Genomic DNA, 19,287 nt, shown 5'->3' on the forward strand with positions numbered 1-19,287 from the left:
AGGTATTTTAACATTTTAATTTTCATCCGTTTCATGATTGTATGAAAGAATATGGTGGGAAAATACACTACTGAAGACAATATCACTAATAAGAATTGGCCGCAGCTGTGCCCGAGCGTGGTAAGCCGTTGGCTTTTGATCTCGCTGCCGAAATTTCCGGTTTGGAGTCCCGGCCTGGGTATGATTGTTTATGAGTGTTCCTTCATGCATTTTACCATACACTAATCCTCATCGTTGCGATTAGCCAAAAGTAAAGTAAAAAAAGAAAGATAATAATAGTAATAATAATATGAATCTAGCCCCCATGGTTTCTTTATGACTGTCCTCTTATCAATTTCATCCAGTCATCATTCATCCTCATTGTTGCGATTAGCCAATAAATGGTAGAGAAGCTGCGAAAAATAAGATGTAAAATAATAACAGAATTTTCTCCGCAGAAGGAAAAATAAATGCTCCATAACACATGCAATACAGGAAAAGAGTGTCCTGTAATGTGAGTCTGTAAACCAAATGTAACTCAGGAATGAAGAAGTTTACGTGAAGGTTTCGTCTTCTACGAAGCAATACAGGCTTGGATGGCGCAGTGGTATCGTCGTCGCCTTGTAATCAAGGGGTCCCGGTGGAGGCACAAAGAGGTTCGGATCCCACTTTAAACTGTAGGTCCAGTCCCGATTACTCATACTGTGTATTGTGGACTTAAAGCACCAAATCAACAACCAACCAACCAATACAGGGTTAGAAGCACTACAGTTATAGGTTTGGAAACACTGCTCTTCTCGGGAACTACTCTACCAGGCGAAACTAGACGATATAAAATTCCGGGTTGCATAACCGTAAGGGAGGGCGTTTCTTTCGAATTCCTGTGTACTGTCCTTTTATTCGCTTTGTTTTGAGAATCACTTTCCATACAATACTTGCCTTCTTGAGAGTCCAATGGCCCTGTCTAGCTATAGACCAGTTGCACAAACGCGTTTTCGTTTGTTTCGTACAGTACAACAATTCCATCTAACATATCGTTTCTACGTATTTTCTACTTACCAAAAGTGCCTTTCATATCGCCCCAATGCGTTGTCTACTCGGATGCTTCGTGACCGAAGGTCACGTGTACAAAGTTTCAGGATTCATATTTTACGATTTTGTGTGGTGCTTCTGCTATCAGTTCGGTTCGCCTTCTCAAGGTCGCGCAGCAAGCAATTATTTTTCGTCTTCCGATAGGAGAAAGCTTGCCTCTCGCTTAGGTGGACGAACGCGTGGCACGGATGATTTTTTTGGCTCGACCATGGTTGGTCCTTTATGTTTCGTCCTTCAACAACTTAATCTAAGCACAAATCATTCTCATCGCCAAACAACTGTATTTTTTTAAAAAAAAATGATGTAACACTAATAAATCCCAACACTGTACTAATAATCTATAACAAACACATGTAAACAGACAGAGAGAGAGAGGTAGAAAGATAGATATAAATGTTTTCCCTCAACAAACGTTTGTTTTTTGCTATCGTATAAAGTGAACGCACATGTTAAAATTCATCTTGCATACATAATCAAATTAGAACAAATTCATGTAAAGCGATTAAGTATGCAGAAAAGAAATATATTTGTGATAAATACATAGTTAATCAGTAAATTCCAATAACCAGAACTTCTTTTACGCCAAATCTTGTTTACGAGTGTTTTCAAACGTTTTGTTTTACAATTTAATTTTTTCACTGACATCCAAAACGAAAATACGTATTATAACTTAGTGACTTTCAAGGGGTCAAAGTACTGTAATGTTAGTATGCTGCCGATCATAATTATGAGGCTTCTTCGAAAACGCTTTCGATAACGGTATATGCTATTCGTAACGGATATGTGTATCACTTTTTCGAAACAGACTTTTGTGGAGGAAAAGAACTGTAACGTTACAAAAGTAACGAGCAAAATTATACGAGAGACCTATGTTATTCTCTCCGGAACACGGCATCGGACACGGTATTGCACATCGGAACGTCTGTATGATACCAGCTATAAATAACGTTGTTGCTTTAAAAAAGGAGTGTAACGTTTTTACAGTCGTGACCTCAATTGAGTTACTGGTTAATTGTAACGTTACTATCACTTTCCACACACACTAAAGTTACTAGTCAATACGTGACGAACCTCTTTCTTACCCTGTAACGTTACTGGTTGCCGGCAATGGATGTAACGTTAAAGCGTCACCGAACGACCTACTGCTTTACAGATCAGTTATGGTTCGGTACCATTATGCACACCTGTAACGTAATGTTTCATATACCTGAGGTAACGTTTCTGTTCACGAAAGAAGTTACTCTGTTTCAGGTTGTAACGTAACAGAAACCGTAATTGAAAATGCCGCTTCATTTCGTTACGTTACGACTCCCTGTAATCAAGATCGCCTTGATGTAATGGCTAAACAAACGAGAACGAAAGAAACTGTTACCCCGATGCGCCTGCCGTACACTGACCTCCTCCCACGGGTAAACATCAAAGTAGAACAACAATGGGACGATTGGTGCACCCAGCAACTCCCCAATACCAATACACATAAATGGCATGCACAAGTCGGCAACAAACGCCCTTGGTTTCAACACATTAACCTACCCCGTGCAGTTTTAGTGTTTACCATGAGAATGCGTACAGGTCACGTTGTCATACATCCCAGTTCATATACCGTACCTGCAACTTCCTGTCAGTGTGGAGAACCTATACAATCAACCACACATTTGTTTTTACAATGCCCAATTCGACAACAACATTGCAATACTTACTCTATACAAACAGTTACAACGTGTGGATATCGCATTTCCGATGTCCCTTTCGACTCTACGAACCACGGTCTGACGTCATGTGGATACTGTACAGCTTTTCAAGAAAACACAACATTGTAACATGTGTTTGTGTTTTTTTGTTTTTTTTCTATCTTTTTGTTTTTATTCATTTATTGTATCTTTGACAAGGGTTGGTTGTAAGAACGGCCCATGAGGCCGAAACACGCCTGCTTAAATAAAGACCATTCTATTCTATTTTATAAACAAACAGATACTTGGAATGTAAACAAACTTTCTCATAACAAACCAAATAGGACCCCTGGCAAGAAATCGCTCATAGGCGGTGTGTGCCAACCAAAGAAGAAGAAGAAGAAGAAGGAAGGAGCAAAGAAAATAAACGTAAACATACTGATGGAAAATACGCTTGAGACCCGCAGTGGTATATCGTCGCCTTGTAATCAAGGGGTCCCCGGGTACGATTCCTGGTGGAGGCACATAATAGTGGTTCGAATCCCACTTTAAACTGTAGGTCCAGTCCCGTTAGCCTTACTGTGCATAAAGTGGACTTAAAACACCAACTCAATCAATCGTCTTCATCTTTGTTATTAGCAGTGACGGCGCCAGCCTAAAATAAGTGCAGGGGGCTACGGATTTCGGAGTCAAATTCTCGGGGGTCTAACTAATATCGGCTAAAAGGTAATTACGTAATACTTTACTATGGTATAAGTTACCAGTGACATGCTATACAGTCAGATCCAAAGATAAATCGGTGACATGTTATGTTGCATTCTGTTCCACAGGCACGAATATTTTATATCAAATAAAATGCAATAATTGTTTTGTTTTCGTTTCTTAAGCCATCATCGAGAGGAATAATATGACATACTTACTATTCACATGAACAGTAAACAAAATACAGTATAAAAATACACTCATTATCAACTCGCTGGATATATGTATAAATACTACACGTAACACTCTTTCTATGTAAAGAATGCGAGTACTTTTATTTGATAAAATAAGAAAATAACCACAGCAAGAAGCTATGATAAGATACGCCTGTTGTTATGAGCAGCTACAACATTGTTTAAATTCAAAGATTTTTCAAGCTCTTTCTCACAGGACAGAATAGATATAGCACCCCTTATTACCATTTCGATTACGAAGGCAACACTTGATTTGCCGTAAGCAGCCTTTGATGGGGGTGTGCACATTTCAATAACACAAAGCTTTTAAAGTTCGTAAAAGGCAATTTCAACCATTGCAAGGAGCTGCTGAAGGGTCTTTATTTTGAGTTCTTTTCTGCCTCAGTGTGCCATAACTCTAAACTGTTCAAATCACTACAGTAGGGAGCAGCGAAAGATTGTAGCTTTTCGTGTTTCAGAAAAGCGGCACTAACTTAATAAAGTAAGCATCAAATAATCAATACCACCCTTGAATAGAAAGTATGTTAATGGTACCATTTTCTCCGCCGTGATGAAATATCTTACTTTTTCTTGTTCAACAACTGGAATTCAGAACTCAGAATTCAGAACTTAGGGCTCAAAATGGGGAGGATGCGAGAAATACCGTCCACTTAGGAGGCGCCACTCTCAAGGAACAAACATATTTTCACTACAAATTCACCTCCTCTAGGAGACAAATACATTGACATAAAAGCAACGAGTATATGTATATATAGTTGCAACTCTTGCACTGGGCATTTTTATTAGTGAAAATAACTGCTGAAGATTTTAATTAAATTTCAGAATAAATTATGCATAAATACTGAACAGAATTGGATCAATATTTTTAGAAGTGCTTCAAAGATTGATTCTTCTGCACAGAATGAAGTTTGGCCACTATGGTGGTGCTGCAGCAATTATTTCCTAACCTAACAAATTATAATTAATTAACATGTAGGACTAGGACTGCCAGCAAGAAAATTGTTCAAGCCTGCTGATATTCGCACCGTATTTCAATGATTACTTGATTGAATTTGTATTAAGGTCTATTATATGCACAGAGGCTAATCGGGACGAGAACTACAGCTTCTAGTGGAATTGAATTGAATTGTTGTTTTTTTAAGTCCACTATATGGACAGATAGGTTAATCGGGACTAGACCTACAGTTTAAAGTGGGATCCGAACCACTGTGCAATATGCCTCCACTGGGTATCGAACTCGGGCCCCCTTGATTACAAGTCGACAACGTTGCCATTACGCCATAGGGGAAGCCCTTCTAGTGGAATCTGAATGACTTAATGAAATGTTACCTCCACCGGGGATCGAACGTGGGACTCCTTGATATCAAGGCAGCAATTCTATCGCTAGACTATGGGGCTGGGAGGCCAATTTTAATATTTCCAATGTTTAGCATTTATGAATTAGGTAGTTTGTATACTATTTGATTCTTTAACTTCGTATTTCTCCCTCTCGAAGATGTGCAGTGATAAGGATAGGAAGGCTTGTGTTGCTGCAGCCATAAACCTTCGGGTTTAAGAATGCTGGAGAATTAGTTACTTAGGAATAGATATAACGATGAAACCAATGAGAGAAGATCTCCAACTCTCATACAATTGTCGGAACTCCAATGAGGAACTAACAAACAGAAAGAAAACATAGCGCTTCTTTAGATTTTGAACGCCGTCCTACTTTAAAAAATCATTTGTCACACTTGTTAGACCTTTCAGAAATATAGTGATAAGATTTACAAAGGCTGCCAACGACAATCAAAGAACAATCTCACAGCCACTGAATACGTCCATCTTTCAGGGAGGCAGATGATTTCGTAGCAATTTTGGCGAATCATGATTGGCAAATTACGTGTTAGTATCGAATGTCCAGTGGGCCATTGATTTCAGAACACATCGTAATAAAGTAATTGCGATCTACCCCAACTAGAAAATGTACTTGAACATTGTACTTGACCCAATGGAAGTTTCATAATGGAAAATGTAAACTTCTGCTTTTTAAGTTTTCGGTTGAAATGCGCCTACAGTACTACAAAAATCTAGGGGGGCTGAGGCGCGGTTTGGGGGCTTCAGCCCCCCTGTAGCCTCGTCCCTGGTTATTAGCCAAAAGTGGCAGGAAAGCGAAGTAAAATAAACCAAATTAATCAATCCCACTCGACTGGCGACGGATAGACTAGCCCGAATACGGCAAAGGATGAACTCTGGAGGGGTGTATTCATTGACGCATATACAAATAACTGGAATGTTGGCGCGAATCTGCTTGCATAGAACGGCAGGTCTAATTGTTCCTGATATATAATGCCAAGACAGTCAAGTAGTTCGTTCACCTTTTCAGCCTTGCTGAATTAGTACTTTAAAATGTGTTCTGTATACCTACAAAGATGCATTTGCTGTGCCGCTTAAACCATTTGTAAAATTATAAACAACTGACACTGTGATTCACATCGTTTGAAAGTAGTGTGTCATTTGTCTTGTATAGCTTGTGCCTCATTTTGCTCCCTTCGCTGTGCACAGCTGCGTATCTCGCTGGTAGGGAAGGGAAGGTAAGCTTCCAGGCATTGATGATGCTCACTTGTTATCAGCAGAACTCGCTGTATCGTAGCTGGAGGAAGGTGTCTTGTGAATGATGGCTACTGAACTTATTAGAGGTAAGCGTCTTGTCGTGTTTTAGTATTTTTAGCACACTTGTGTAATTTCAGTACAGTTTATTCGGTTGGGTTCTCAGCTTTCTTTGGAGTTTATTGTTCACACTGTTCAAGCTGCTTGATCGTCAGTTCGAACTGTAGGAAGTTATGCGTGTACAGAATATGCTTGCTTCTCTAAATTTTAGACTGAAATCGACCAGGTAGAAATAGAATGCCATTATTTCGCTCAAAGTTTTGGCCCATTCATGTGGTTTATATTACAATACATAAACAGAATTAGTGTTTATACGATAATAATTCCCGTTCAAAGGAAATGCATTGTGAGCGTAAAAAGTATTAGTGCAACTTGAATTTTCTCTTTAGCTTTCTGGAAGTCATTTCGAGCACCCTGATAACTAAAAACATAAAATACGATAACAATAAATATAAAATGCTTGACTGACAAATATTGCGCATATGAAAATTGCAAAGAAGAAGAAACTTTTAAAAAGTTCTCAAAAATGGCATAATTTAGACGTAAAAGGTATTCGTACTTTAGTTACGGTAATGAACTGTAACGTAATTTGATAACAGTACAATTTGGCACTGATACTACGTAATTAGGAGCCAAAGTAGTGAATCATTTCACGTAAGGAAAACGCAGAAGCTTAAGATTGCCTTACGACTTTCTTTTTCTCCATTAAGAAACAATAGCGGCCTTGATACGTAAGGTCTTTCAAGTGAGAGAACTGCCGGCTCGGTGGCCGAGAACTTTAATTGGTCGATTTCGGACTACACCAAAGTTCCCGGTTCGAGTCCTTGCCTGTGCATGGGCGCTATTGGCGAGTCTCACTTCACTTTCATCTAATCATCACTCATCCTCGCGATTCGCCAAAAGAGGCAGAAAAAACACAAAAAACAAGGTTGTTCAATGTCCAGGAACCCATAAATTCTAATGGGTTCTTTTAGTTTCCGCAACATGACCGTAACCTTTTTTATCGCACAATTTAAATTCGGTCCAAGTTGCGTATTGTTTCATTGAAAAAAAGGTTTCTGGACCGTATTTAAATTTATCGGGAAGAAAAGTTCCTGTGCCAAATTGAAATACTTTACAGATAAAAAGTTTCTTTCCCGTCCAGAATCCGTTTACGCTTGCTGATTTTCTCTCCTGGACCGGAATTGAATTTATTTAACATTCCTGGACCTTTAACAATCCTGACTAACAAACAAGAATACAAATGCAAGTGGAATAACTTATGGCACTCTTTCCTATACGGGATTCAGCGAATACAGCCTGCGGCGTTCAAGCAGATGCACACGTCAGACGCGTGAAGTGTTGTATTTTTCCAGAAATGTCGTGATCCAAATCTGGCGCGATGTACTGCAAAACATCACGCGTCGAATTTGCAGAGGCAGGCGCTATCAAAGCTATTGGGGCTTGTTGTCTGTCCCGGGAATCTGTGGAGCAAGGTCGCGCATGAGAGGAGAAAACAAGTGGGCGGAGCGAAGCAGTATGCATCCGGCAGCTACAGCCGCGTTTTCCTCTTCATGCTCTCACTTCCCCCTCTCACGCTTTTATTGGTCGAGCTCTTTCGACTCACTACTTGCGCAGAAGCTTGTTTTCGTTCACTTGCTTCAGATATTCCTTCCCTCAAATCGTTGATACTGTGTTAAAAAGAACTTACGTAGACATTGGTCCTCCCCAATGTCATAGTGAGATTCCGGGTTCGATCCTTGATGGAGGAGCACGGTGGTTCGGATTCGACTTTAAACTGTAGGTTCAGCCCCGATTATTCTAACGTGAACATTATACCACTATTTACGTGTGAACAAATCTGCACATTAAAAAAAAAAAACACTGTTCGTATTTTTTTCTTTGTTGTTTTAAGTTCACTTTATGCACAGATAGGCTAATCGGTATTTGACCTACAGTTTAAAGTTGGAACCAAATCACTGTGCAATGTTCATCCACCGGGTATCAATCAACCCGAAACCCCTTGAATACAAGGTGACGACGTTACCACTACGTCATAGGGGAGGCCCCCGGTTCACATCTTGGAACATGGGTATGCATAACGTAACTGTACTGCTTTCATTTCCAAATTGCGCTTCAAGGTCACGCATCGTCTCCACACGCAGTCGCCTGTTCCCCTCTAAACACAACCAACACACGCCTTCTGCCTGCTCATTGGGCGCTGCACGGGGAATGCATAGCAAAGAGGAAGCGCGGAGCTGGATGGATGTCCTTGAACCGCACATTCGAACTGAAAAAAAAATATATAGCTTGTCACGTGCTTTGTTCTTGAGGTTTTTGTTGGAGTCAGGCGCGTGCCCAGGATTTTCGTAAGGGGGGGTTATGAATCTAACACATTTTCCAGTTCACAGGTCAAATTTCTTGTAATAAATTAGATAATTAATATACTTGGATTTTACCCCAATGAACGCAATCAATGTATTTGCTATGGATGCTTCATGTTTTTATTGCATCATATAAAAGCACCTGCTTGAATATTTCCAAATTATTAATATTTTATATTTAATTGCTCAAATATAATTTTTAAACAAAAAGTATGTGCACTCAACATTGTAACAACATTAAAGAGATTAAGACTACTTGATGTCTTAAAGACAGTAATAAATAAGGTACCACAGTTCAACAATTTAAATTCTGAAATTTAGGGCTCGAGGTTTCTGTGCGATTTCTGACAATAAATTATGTCGTCACAAGTAAATTTTATATCCCGGTGAATGTTCAGAGAAGCTAACCCATTTAATCTTTCTTCGCAAATGGTATTTCGAAGATAGGTCTTCAAGTGCCTCAAAGTTGAGAATGATTTCTCATTTGATGTTGTTGTTACCGGGATTGTACATAATATGAGCAAACGTGTGTTTACCCAGGGAAATATTACTTCACTGCACATATCAATTGCTTCAAGAGCATTTACTAGACGTCTTTGCATTGCTGTAAGATGACGATACCACAGTTTCATTTCAGTGTGAGCGTCGTCGCCTTGTAATCAAGGTGTCCCGGGTTCAATACCCGGTGGAGGCTAATAGTGGTTCGGATCTCACTTTAAACTTTAGGCCCAGTCCCGATTAGCCTTACTGTGCATAAAGTGGATTTAAAACATCAATTCAATCAACATTGTACTTGTTGTGGAGATGGTTTTGCTAACTATTGTGTACATTTTTGGCATTGTATTATTATATTATTGGTCAAAACATTTGTTTGACAGTCGACAAACAAATACGAACCGCTTCAGTAATTAACATTTTCTACTACAGTGTTATTAATGTGTCATATTCATTTTCATATTAGGTCTATGGAGAGGAATTTTGTATAATATTAACGTTATGGAACTGCGAAACCAACTGTTGAAGGGGCCACTCCCCCCTTCCGCTCCGAAGCCCAGTACCGCACCACAGGATCTGTCACTGAGCCCGACAAAATCTTGCCAGACAGTGCTCGAAATGCAAATTCGTAGCCGAAAAGGGAGGGGATGTTTGATCGATTTTGGAAATACGAGGGGGTACATCCTTGTATGGATCAACATGGAGACAATACAGTAGGTGGAGGATGCTCAATATGAAAATTATTCTAATTGGGGGTATGATTTGTGAAACTTTCTTAACTGAAGGCAGAATCCCCTACTTCGACCACTGATGCCAGAAAAGATGCTTTCAGAAAATGAATTTATTACTGCACACGTATATTACTTATTGTATTTGTTGCGTTTGTACAAGAGAAATATTCAGAAGATTTGTAAGGAATATTTACAGTTAATAGGATGCCTATCTAGTCTATCCCGTGTCGTAATACAAACTTTATCCCTTTCCTACAAAATAATAAAACTGTCCATGCCAACCGTGATTTTATAATGTGGTTGCATACATATACACTAGCGACATTAGTGCCACTGCTCCGACGCCAGGGTTTCAAATACCTTGGTGGATCTATAAGATAGGTAATATCGTTTTTCGAGGGTTCGTGAACAAAACAAAAAGTAAATGATTTTAAAGTCCATTTTATATTCAGATACGTTAATCGGGACTGGTCTTAAAGTTTAAATCGGGATACGTACCACTGTGCAATGCACCTTCACAGGGGATCAAACCCAGGACCTCTTTGATTACACCACCATCGGTGAGGCCCCTGAAATCATTGAGGAAACTTGTTCATCATAATGTTCTCTCGCCCTGCGAAAGTTTATTGGTGATATAGGGTGACATCCTACACACGTCTTCCAGACATACACACGCGGGCACACCCCTCCCCTGCACACACACGATTGTATGCTTACAGCACATGCTGTGCCCTCCCAGAAAAACAATTCTAAATCCGCCTATGGATATATCTGCTATCAAATAATGAACGTCACTTACCTCGACAGTTCCTTGACATAATTTTGCAACAAGGTTTGCAATATCTTCTGTTATGCCTTCTTGTTGAATATCAAGAGTCTGAAAGTTCGCACGTTTCACTCTCGCAATTCGGATGGAATTCCTCTGAACTTAAATCGACCTTTTCTGACGTTCTATTTGTGGAAGGTAAAGCTTCAACTTCCATTTTTTGTTTCTTTTTGAAATAATCTAATAATGTATTTCTCCTCTTTTTTCTATCCATCTTTAGTTCCACGTCAAAAATCTATTACACATGCAGAAACGTAACACACAACACGACCACTTCGACTTGCTACCTTGCAGACTGCAACTCGCTACACTGAAAAAAATAAAGGTGTGGAAACTCACCTTTTGGGGTGAGTTTGGCTTGTCACAAATAGACGTCCCCAAAAGGTGAGTTTCCACACCCCATATTGGGGTGAGTTTTTTCTCACCCTAGTATAGAGTGTGTTTTTCCTCCCATAGGGTGAGTTTTCTCACCCTAGTATAGAGTGTGTTTTTCCTCCCATAAGGGAGTTTTCTCACCCTAGTAGAGAGTGTGTTTTTCCTCCCATAAGGGAGTTTTCTCACCCTAGTATAGAGTGTGTTTTTCCTCCCATAAGGGTGAGTTTTCTCACCCTAGTATAGAGTGTGTTTTTCCTCCCATAAGGGTGAGTTTTCTCACCCTAGTATAGAGTGTGTTTTTCCTCCCATAAGGGTGAGTTTTCTCACCCTAGTATAGAGTGTGTTTTTCCTCCCGTAAGGGTGAGTTTTCTCACCCTAGTATAGAGTGTGTTTTTCCTCCCATAAGGGTGAGTTTTCTCACCCTAGTATAGTGTGTGTTTTTCCTCCCATAAGGGTGAGTTTTCTCACCCTAGTATAGAGTGTGTTTTTCCTCCCATAAGGGTGAGTTTTCTCACCCTAGTATAGTGTGTTTTTCCTCCCATAAGGGTGAGTTTTCTCACCCTAGTATAGAGTGTGTTTTTCCTCCCATAAGGGTGAGTTTTCTCACCCTAGTATAGAGTGTGTTTTTCCTCCCATAGGGTGAGTTTGAGGGGTTCGTGAGGAAGAGGTAAATGATCTTCATTTAGTATAATAATGCTTAACTTTAACCTTGAAGAATCAGTCAGATATTTTCTATCTTATCCAATATGAATTCAGAATAAGATAGAGCAATCATAACTTCATTATAATTTCTTCCCAGATGGCAAATGTATCAAAGTAGAGAAATGCAATGTTAACTCTTGCATTGTGTAATATACGACATCACAGTGAAAACAGTGTTTCTTCATTTAATGCGTTCAGATTTTAATGTGATTAATTGTCTTCTTTATAAAAATAATACCATTCAATTCAGCATTAAAATTTGACAAAGCTTAAAAATCTTAGAGGAAACTAAATGCAGCACGCTCACCAAGGTATTCATGTAGAAGAACAAGCCATCCCTAAATTACATGAAGCTTGCAAGGAATATTATGTATCGATTTCTAAATCATACAAAAAAGCCGCAACTTTTAATGTACATACATATTTTCCAATAAGTCTTTTTTGAGACTTCCACTTGATGCTTAGAAGCCAATTGGGACTGGATATATGTACAGTCACATACACTGCTGGGTTGTAATGATTTAATTGAAAGTCAATGGTGCTGTTACAACCCAGAAGTGTCCTTGAGTGTACAATATAACATGAAGGGTATTGATCTTCAGAAGTCACACCTGTTAATTATAAAATAACAACTTTTTTCTGTACTGTTTGGAAAGCAACACTCATGCTCACATACATTGCTAGGATAAATAAATGACATACTTAACACAACAAAATACTGTATACTTGTATATCCGTAGATAAATTTTATGTATACGTTGGATGCAAGTATATACATACATGGTAAGGGGATACTCTGAAAAATACTACCTTGCCACTAAATGCATACACATAAGCAATAATTCAACCTTACCTTTCCTTTGCTGTTGGTTCTGCACACTCAGTTCAATGCCACAATCATTACAATGTGAGTGATTTTTGGTGCTTTTAGAACTTATTTCAGTACTTTAATAAATTAATTAGAAACGAAAATGTACATTCTTAAGAAGGCAGAGCAAATTTAGTAGAAGTTATAAATGTTCATATACATAATTTTTAACCACTCTATTTCAAATACAGAGCTTAATTTTTTTCGCCCCAAAGATTAGGTTGAAGAAATAAAGTTACCAGTTAGCAAAAAATTCAACTTTATTTACAATATTCGTACATTTCATCTTGCAATAATTCAACATAGTTCTCACAATTTTATCCAAAGAAAGAGGAATTTTACTTCATTGCTAAAAATTTGCATTCTGTATTCCTTTAAAATGTCTGTATGGAAAGGCGTCCATGATCTGAAAGGAGAAAAAATGTAAGAGTAAATAAGAATATAACCAAGAATGCATTTAGGTCAGAGTGTGATAGTTTAGAATGTACTTATAACATTTATGAGTCTTAATACTTCCCTGAAAAGTATACTAGTGATGTGTGCATACAAAGTGATTCAAGCTTGAGTAGCCAGCCTTCATGGATGAATGGTTACGAAAGCATGCTAAAACGCCTGGGGTGTCGAGTTCGAATCCCAGCCTGAGCACAGGTGTTCTTTGTGAGTGTCCATTCATCCATTCCATCATATCATCACTCATCCTCATGTTCGCAATTAGCCCAAAAGTGGCAGAAATGCGAAGAAAAATAAACAAAATCAATCAGTCAAGCTGCTCAATTGATAGATTGACTTGGTGTTTTAAGTCCACTTTATGCACAATATGGCTAATCGAGACTGGACCTGCGGTTCAAAGTGGGATCCGAACCACTATGTGCCTCCACAGGGTATCGAACCCAGGACCCCTTGATTACAAGGCAACGACCTACCACTGCACCATCGGGGAGGCCCTCAAGCTGATCAGTTTCTACATTGAATGCAGTAGCACTAAATTGGCAATTTATTTTACACAGCATTTCCCATAATATTTAAAGCTCGGGGGGGGGGGGGTTAAACCCAGTAACCCCCCTTGCGTGCGCCACTGATTGAATGAACAGGTGGAGGGACTAAGAGTATGTCACCCTATTATGCAAAGGTAATATAAACATGCATGCTTTTATTTCATAAGCAAGGGCCTATACAAGGAGGGTGATGATGGGGCTATAAACAGGCAGGAAAAAATAGCGAAATGAGGGCTGACTACTGGGCACGCCACAGCATATAACTGGAAATGGCACACTATCTTCAAAAGTAAGAAATTACTTTAGGATAATATTTTGTGCTGAAACATCGGTGTCGGGAGATGGAGGTGGAACATATCCGTTGACCCCCCCCCCCACCCCCTGGAATTGCCATCGGCCATTTCAAGTCACAAAAAGCAGAAGTTGTTATAACATAAATAATGTTTAGAAAGCTTTTATTGAAAAGTTAAAACTTAAAGATAAAACAGAATAACTGTGCATTTCAGTACACTAACTGTGTAAAATGTTAAAAAAAAAAATAATTATAGTAATAAGGAAAAGTTGTACTTGATATTCATTCATCTAGTAGTTCTCCCAAAGGATTTAATAATAGTAATAATAATAATATAATTTTATTTTTTTGTTATAATAGTTATTACTGTAAAATTATTATCATAACCATGATTCTTATTGTTAATATTTGTTCTACTACTAAGTTAAGTCAATGGATTGCCCCCCAATACACACACACAAACACCTTTCTGGTGTCGCCTAAGAGCTCAAACAGTACCATTCAATGTTGGTGTGAAAAATATTTTTTTTACTAATTTTTGAGTGTTTAGCTTTAGCTTTCTTTTGTTTCTGTTAGTTCTGCAGGGTGCGAAATCCTGGGGGGACAGGGGGATTTCCCACCACCAACAATCTTGGCCTTAAAAATCCCCCCACCAAAAATTTCCGGGGGGAAGATTTTTTGTTATAACAAACGAAAGATAAGCAATTACTTTTAATTTCAAATATACTGTACTAAGAATAATATCGAAAACACACACAAATTAGTGTAGTTGTGAGTATTGAATGCTTTCTCTCTCAATAAATCATTAACAAATCAACACCAACACGCACAATTAAAGTAAAACAAGAATGCAAGAAAATTATAACTATGAAATCTAATTGATTTATATTAACATAAAGCACAAACAAAACAAAAACTTACACATAATAAAAGCACTTCAACTATTTCATAATTTATAACATCTTTAACCAAGTTACTAAAGGAATTAGTTGGCTGCTTTACAATATCTGATATGTATAAAAGTAACAAATTAATTTACTTTTAATAATACACACATGTGGCGGAGGGGGAATGTAAATTAAGAACTTTCTTCCCCCACCAGTTTTCAATGATTTCGCACCCTGTAGTTCTGTCCTGTCAAAGTGTATGTGTAAACATCACATAGCGAAAAGGCAAAAAGATTTTATTTATTCTGTACATTATACTAGCATGTAACAGGCACAGTGCCAGAAGGAGAAGTGAGTGGATGCCTCATTCCATCCCTTCACCCAGCAGACAAGAGACACATACCCTTGACAATTTTAAATATTTTCTATAGAAACAAGACATAGGTACATGAAAGTTCAACTCTCCAAAAATAAAAGCATGGATATGATTCTGTTTTCAAGTAGCAGAAATAAAGTTCTATTGAAAGTTTAGAAAGTATAGAAAGAAATACATAAAGATTATAATTTGTATAATTATGCTAAGGTGCATTTTGGAAATGCATATCCAAAGATTCTTAATTACAAAATGAAAGGTGTGTATGTATGATTCGCACACGCAGCATTATATTTTACGTTCCTAGTTCTATTTATGTGATTCTGACATTTTCAGATTACATACAGGTTAATTGATTTATTTACTTACATTTCCATTTACAAAATCAGGATCATCTTCAAACATCAGATGTGGTTATTTTAGTTAAACAGCATTCAATGTCTGAAATAAGGAATAAATTTAAATTAGATTAATCTTGAAAGTAGCAAAAATTTAACTTCTTCAATACAACAGTTTATTGTACAACTATATTTCTTAATAGATGGAAGACTATTTGAAGCGTTCAAGTGGATTTAACATATAAAAGTTAATTATCATGCAAAGTTAGTATCATTTGGATCCCCCCAGCAATTTAAATTCTCCTAAGGAATGTCTATACATACAGTGGAAGATTGAATGAAAGAAACCCAGAATGATGAAAGTTTAGATACTTTTCAAATAAGAATTAATTTCTTTATCTGTGTGTTTTCTTCTACATAACATCTCAAAATGAATTTAATTTCCAAAGACAAAATTTGTATGTAGGCTTTTACAGGGTAACTGATAGCCAATAAATGTAGCATCACAGACCCTCACTTTGCAAGTTGAAAAGAGAAAACAAATAAAATGTATGAATCACTTACTTCATCCCACATCCACAAGAACACTAAATTGTACACAAGCAGCAATCGATTCTCAGAACTTAAAGATGCTGACGCAGAAGTATATTTGCTGTGTGGTTTAGTCAACCATTTTTTTCACTAATCCTCCATGAAATTAATTGTGTAACAAAGATATTAGGAAAGGTATGTAAAGAGTGAGATGCATAAATATTTCCCGGAGAAGTTCAATGCAGTTCAATTCCTTAAATACACGTGGGACGTCAAAAAATATTGAAAATTATGAACAACTTGCCTGGTAATATTTTAACATCTCGCTGTACACATTGTGTAATTAGTATGCCATATCAATTTCCAAATACTTCTTAAGACAGTCACAACAAAGTTTTACACTCCAGCCTACACTGTGTATAACTATTAGTACTGTCCTTCCCAGTGGCGAACACTCCCTTTGAAACAGAAATAACCGAAGCTATGAGACACCCACCCACCCTTTCCTATTTCCAGATTTGTTGTTTGAATTTGTTTTTAAGTCCACTTTATGCACAGAAAGGCTAATCGGGGCTGCACCTAAAGTTCAAAGTGAAATCTGAACCACTACCGAGTATGGAACCTCGGACTCCTTGATACATGTATTTATGTATGCATGTACTTTTGACACTTTAATTTTCTTTTCACACTCACTATGATGACTAAATGTTCAATACTGGCTGACCACCTCTAGAGTGCGCTACACCTGGGTACATATAGTGGTCGCCACTGGTCCTCCCACCTCAACATATAAGCTTACTTCCTAAGAGACCTCTTCATTTCAAGTTCCTACAGCTTAAAACTTATGAAAATAATGAATAATAAATTCCCTTGAAAAGAGAACAAAATTAGATTTGAACTACTCTACTTACATTGCATATCTGTGTAAACCCAACCCATGCAGGATCCTTGAAAAACTGCTATCGGTGATGAGTGGCGAAATGTTCAGTGTAGATTGGAACTAAGGCGAGTGTGTTTGTGGGTATTATCCGTATTCACTCCTCTCTATGCATGGCACATTCCTGAAAAGGAGTTGAAAATTAAAATAATGCTTAAAATTTTATGTTACACAACCATATTTATGTGTAAAAGAAATCTAAGACAACACTCTAAAAGAAATTCTAGCTGCTGCTTGAAATTGTAAGTTTTCTTAACTTAAATTGTTAATGTTTAGAATCCCCCAAGGACCGAAAATTAGAAGATACTATGGACGCACACTACAGAAAACCTCACGAATATCAGCGTCTGAATGTGGGAAGGCGATCATTGCTCCCGAAAATTAATGTCAAGGTATATTTAACTTTCACGCCCTTGTTTACAATGTGTCTTTTTTCCTTTAAAAAATTGTGAATTAGATGCAATCGACTACAACGAATGAATGGAGTTTAAGCAGCAGCTTACAAATCTTATAAACTCTTACAGAAGCCTGTTTTGTAAATAATATTTCCCATGCAAATTAACTTTACGTCCCACAGTATCCCACTGCATTATTTTGGCCTCTTTACTTAAAAATCAATTACAAATCCCTCTGGGGTACGTTCCGACAGGCAATAACGAAAGATTATGAATTATGCGCAACAAGTTACTTTACAACTTTAGGAACATCACACACCAAACGAAGGTGCCAGTCGCAGTCAGAATAGTCGACACCAAAGGGGGCTCTAGCCCACAACGAAATATTTTTGGCCCATCTCCTCCTAACACAAATAGCCAACAGTTAAAAATTGGGATTGCTTACAGCGCAGCGAGAATCACACAAGAACAGAAGAACACAAAGAGAGAGAGTGAAAGAGACCGAAGATACATTGACAGCGAATGACAGAGAACATAAATAGAAGGAAATGGGAAAGAGAGAAGGAAGCGTAGAAAGAAAGAGACAAAAGGTAAAGAAGAATAACGGAAATGGAAACAGAGGAACCAAGAGAGCAGAGAAAAATTGAAACATATGAAAACGGAGAAAGAAATAAAGATGATAGAGAATCCTAGTAGCAGTGATAATTGTAGTAGGGTCAACCTTTGTAACGTTGTTCCCCCAAACATCCACATATTCTGTTTAAAGTAAGATTATCTTTCGTTTGTACCGGATTGTATAGCATTTACTTTCGTTTGCAACATTACAGAGTTCGAGTATTCACAAATTGAACTTGGGGGGGGGGACTTCAGGTAGCCCGTACAGTTTTATCCCAGCGCATTTTTTCGATTGTACCGTAACGATTTGAGAGTAAATTAAATTAATATTTGAAGTTCCCTCGCCCCCAACTTTAAAATGAAGGACAAAATCATTACGTTTGTACCATTGAAATAACTAAACTAAACAACTAAAAGCTCCCCATCATGGAGGAAGAAAAAATCAAGCAACTTCTTGGATAGAATTTCGTTTGTGCACTTGAAATTTTATTTTTTATCGTTATAGTTTTCCAGTTATTTCTCTCCAAAAATGGGAGTGGGAAGGACGGAAACGAACTTAAACCATGATTTCTGTCTCCGTAACCATAGGCGTAAATTGGCGGGGACAAGGACCCCCAAAATTTTCACATTTGTTAAAATCTTCAAGTTAGGCGACCTGAGGAGCAAAGTAATAAAGAGTAATATTTGTGATTTCGCTAGTTATTTAAATGTCTTAGCACGTCGAGCTGCGACGCTAGGTGTCCCGGGTTCGAATCCCGCTTGGGCATGGTTGTTTGTAAATGTCCATTCATCAATTTCATCACTCATCCCCATATTCTCAAAATTAGCCAAGAGGCACAAACCGCGAAGTAAAATAAAACGAATCAATCAAATCAAATCAAACCATCACGAATGCCAATCTTCGGACGAGAACTATTGAAAGGGCTCACACTGCATGCTAAACAGTGCCCTCTCACCGTGTACTGTCATTATTTCGAAATGTGAAACACATTTTGGTCTAAGCATTTAGGATAGGACAATCTGAGCATATATAAAGAAAACTTACAGTGTAAAAATATTGAAAACGTTATTGAACTTACTTACCTTCGAATCCTGCTTTCTTATCTTCACTTTCAAATACCCACTCAGCAGACAAACTATTCTGGCCCACGGCACAGACGACCTCACACAATGTCAACGGCAAGGCTATTCTGGGCCTGCTTGTCCCAGACGACCTTCGAT

The 19,287-nt window shown here is 38.0% G+C and overlaps 1 protein-coding gene and 1 long non-coding RNA gene across 3 annotated transcripts in view; one reads left to right on the plus strand and one right to left on the minus strand.

The window, feature by feature from the left end:
• The first annotated feature begins 6,263 nt into the window (after positions 1–6,263).
• The window catches only part of LOC145984433 (cohesin subunit SA-2-like), a 211,787-nt gene continuing 198,763 nt past the window's right edge, over positions 6,264–19,287 (plus strand). For both annotated transcript variants that reach the window (XM_083118095.1, XM_083118096.1), the window contains exon 1: positions 6,264–6,372. The gene's annotated coding sequence lies outside the window, so the exon portion shown is untranslated. The remainder of the gene's footprint in view (positions 6,373–19,287) is intronic.
• LOC145984432 (uncharacterized) lies at positions 13,070–19,228 on the minus strand. Its single transcript, XR_014441311.1, has 4 exons — positions 19,150–19,228; positions 17,031–17,180; positions 15,620–15,691; positions 13,070–13,109 (listed from the first exon to the last, which is right to left on the minus strand). It is a non-coding gene; the product is annotated as an uncharacterized LOC145984432 (long non-coding RNA).

The sequence above is a fragment of the Lepisma saccharinum genome, chromosome 2 (genome assembly GCF_977018435.1).
Source record: "Lepisma saccharinum chromosome 2, izLepSacc3.1, whole genome shotgun sequence".
NCBI classification, from domain to species: Eukaryota; Metazoa; Arthropoda; class Insecta; order Zygentoma; family Lepismatidae; genus Lepisma; species Lepisma saccharinum.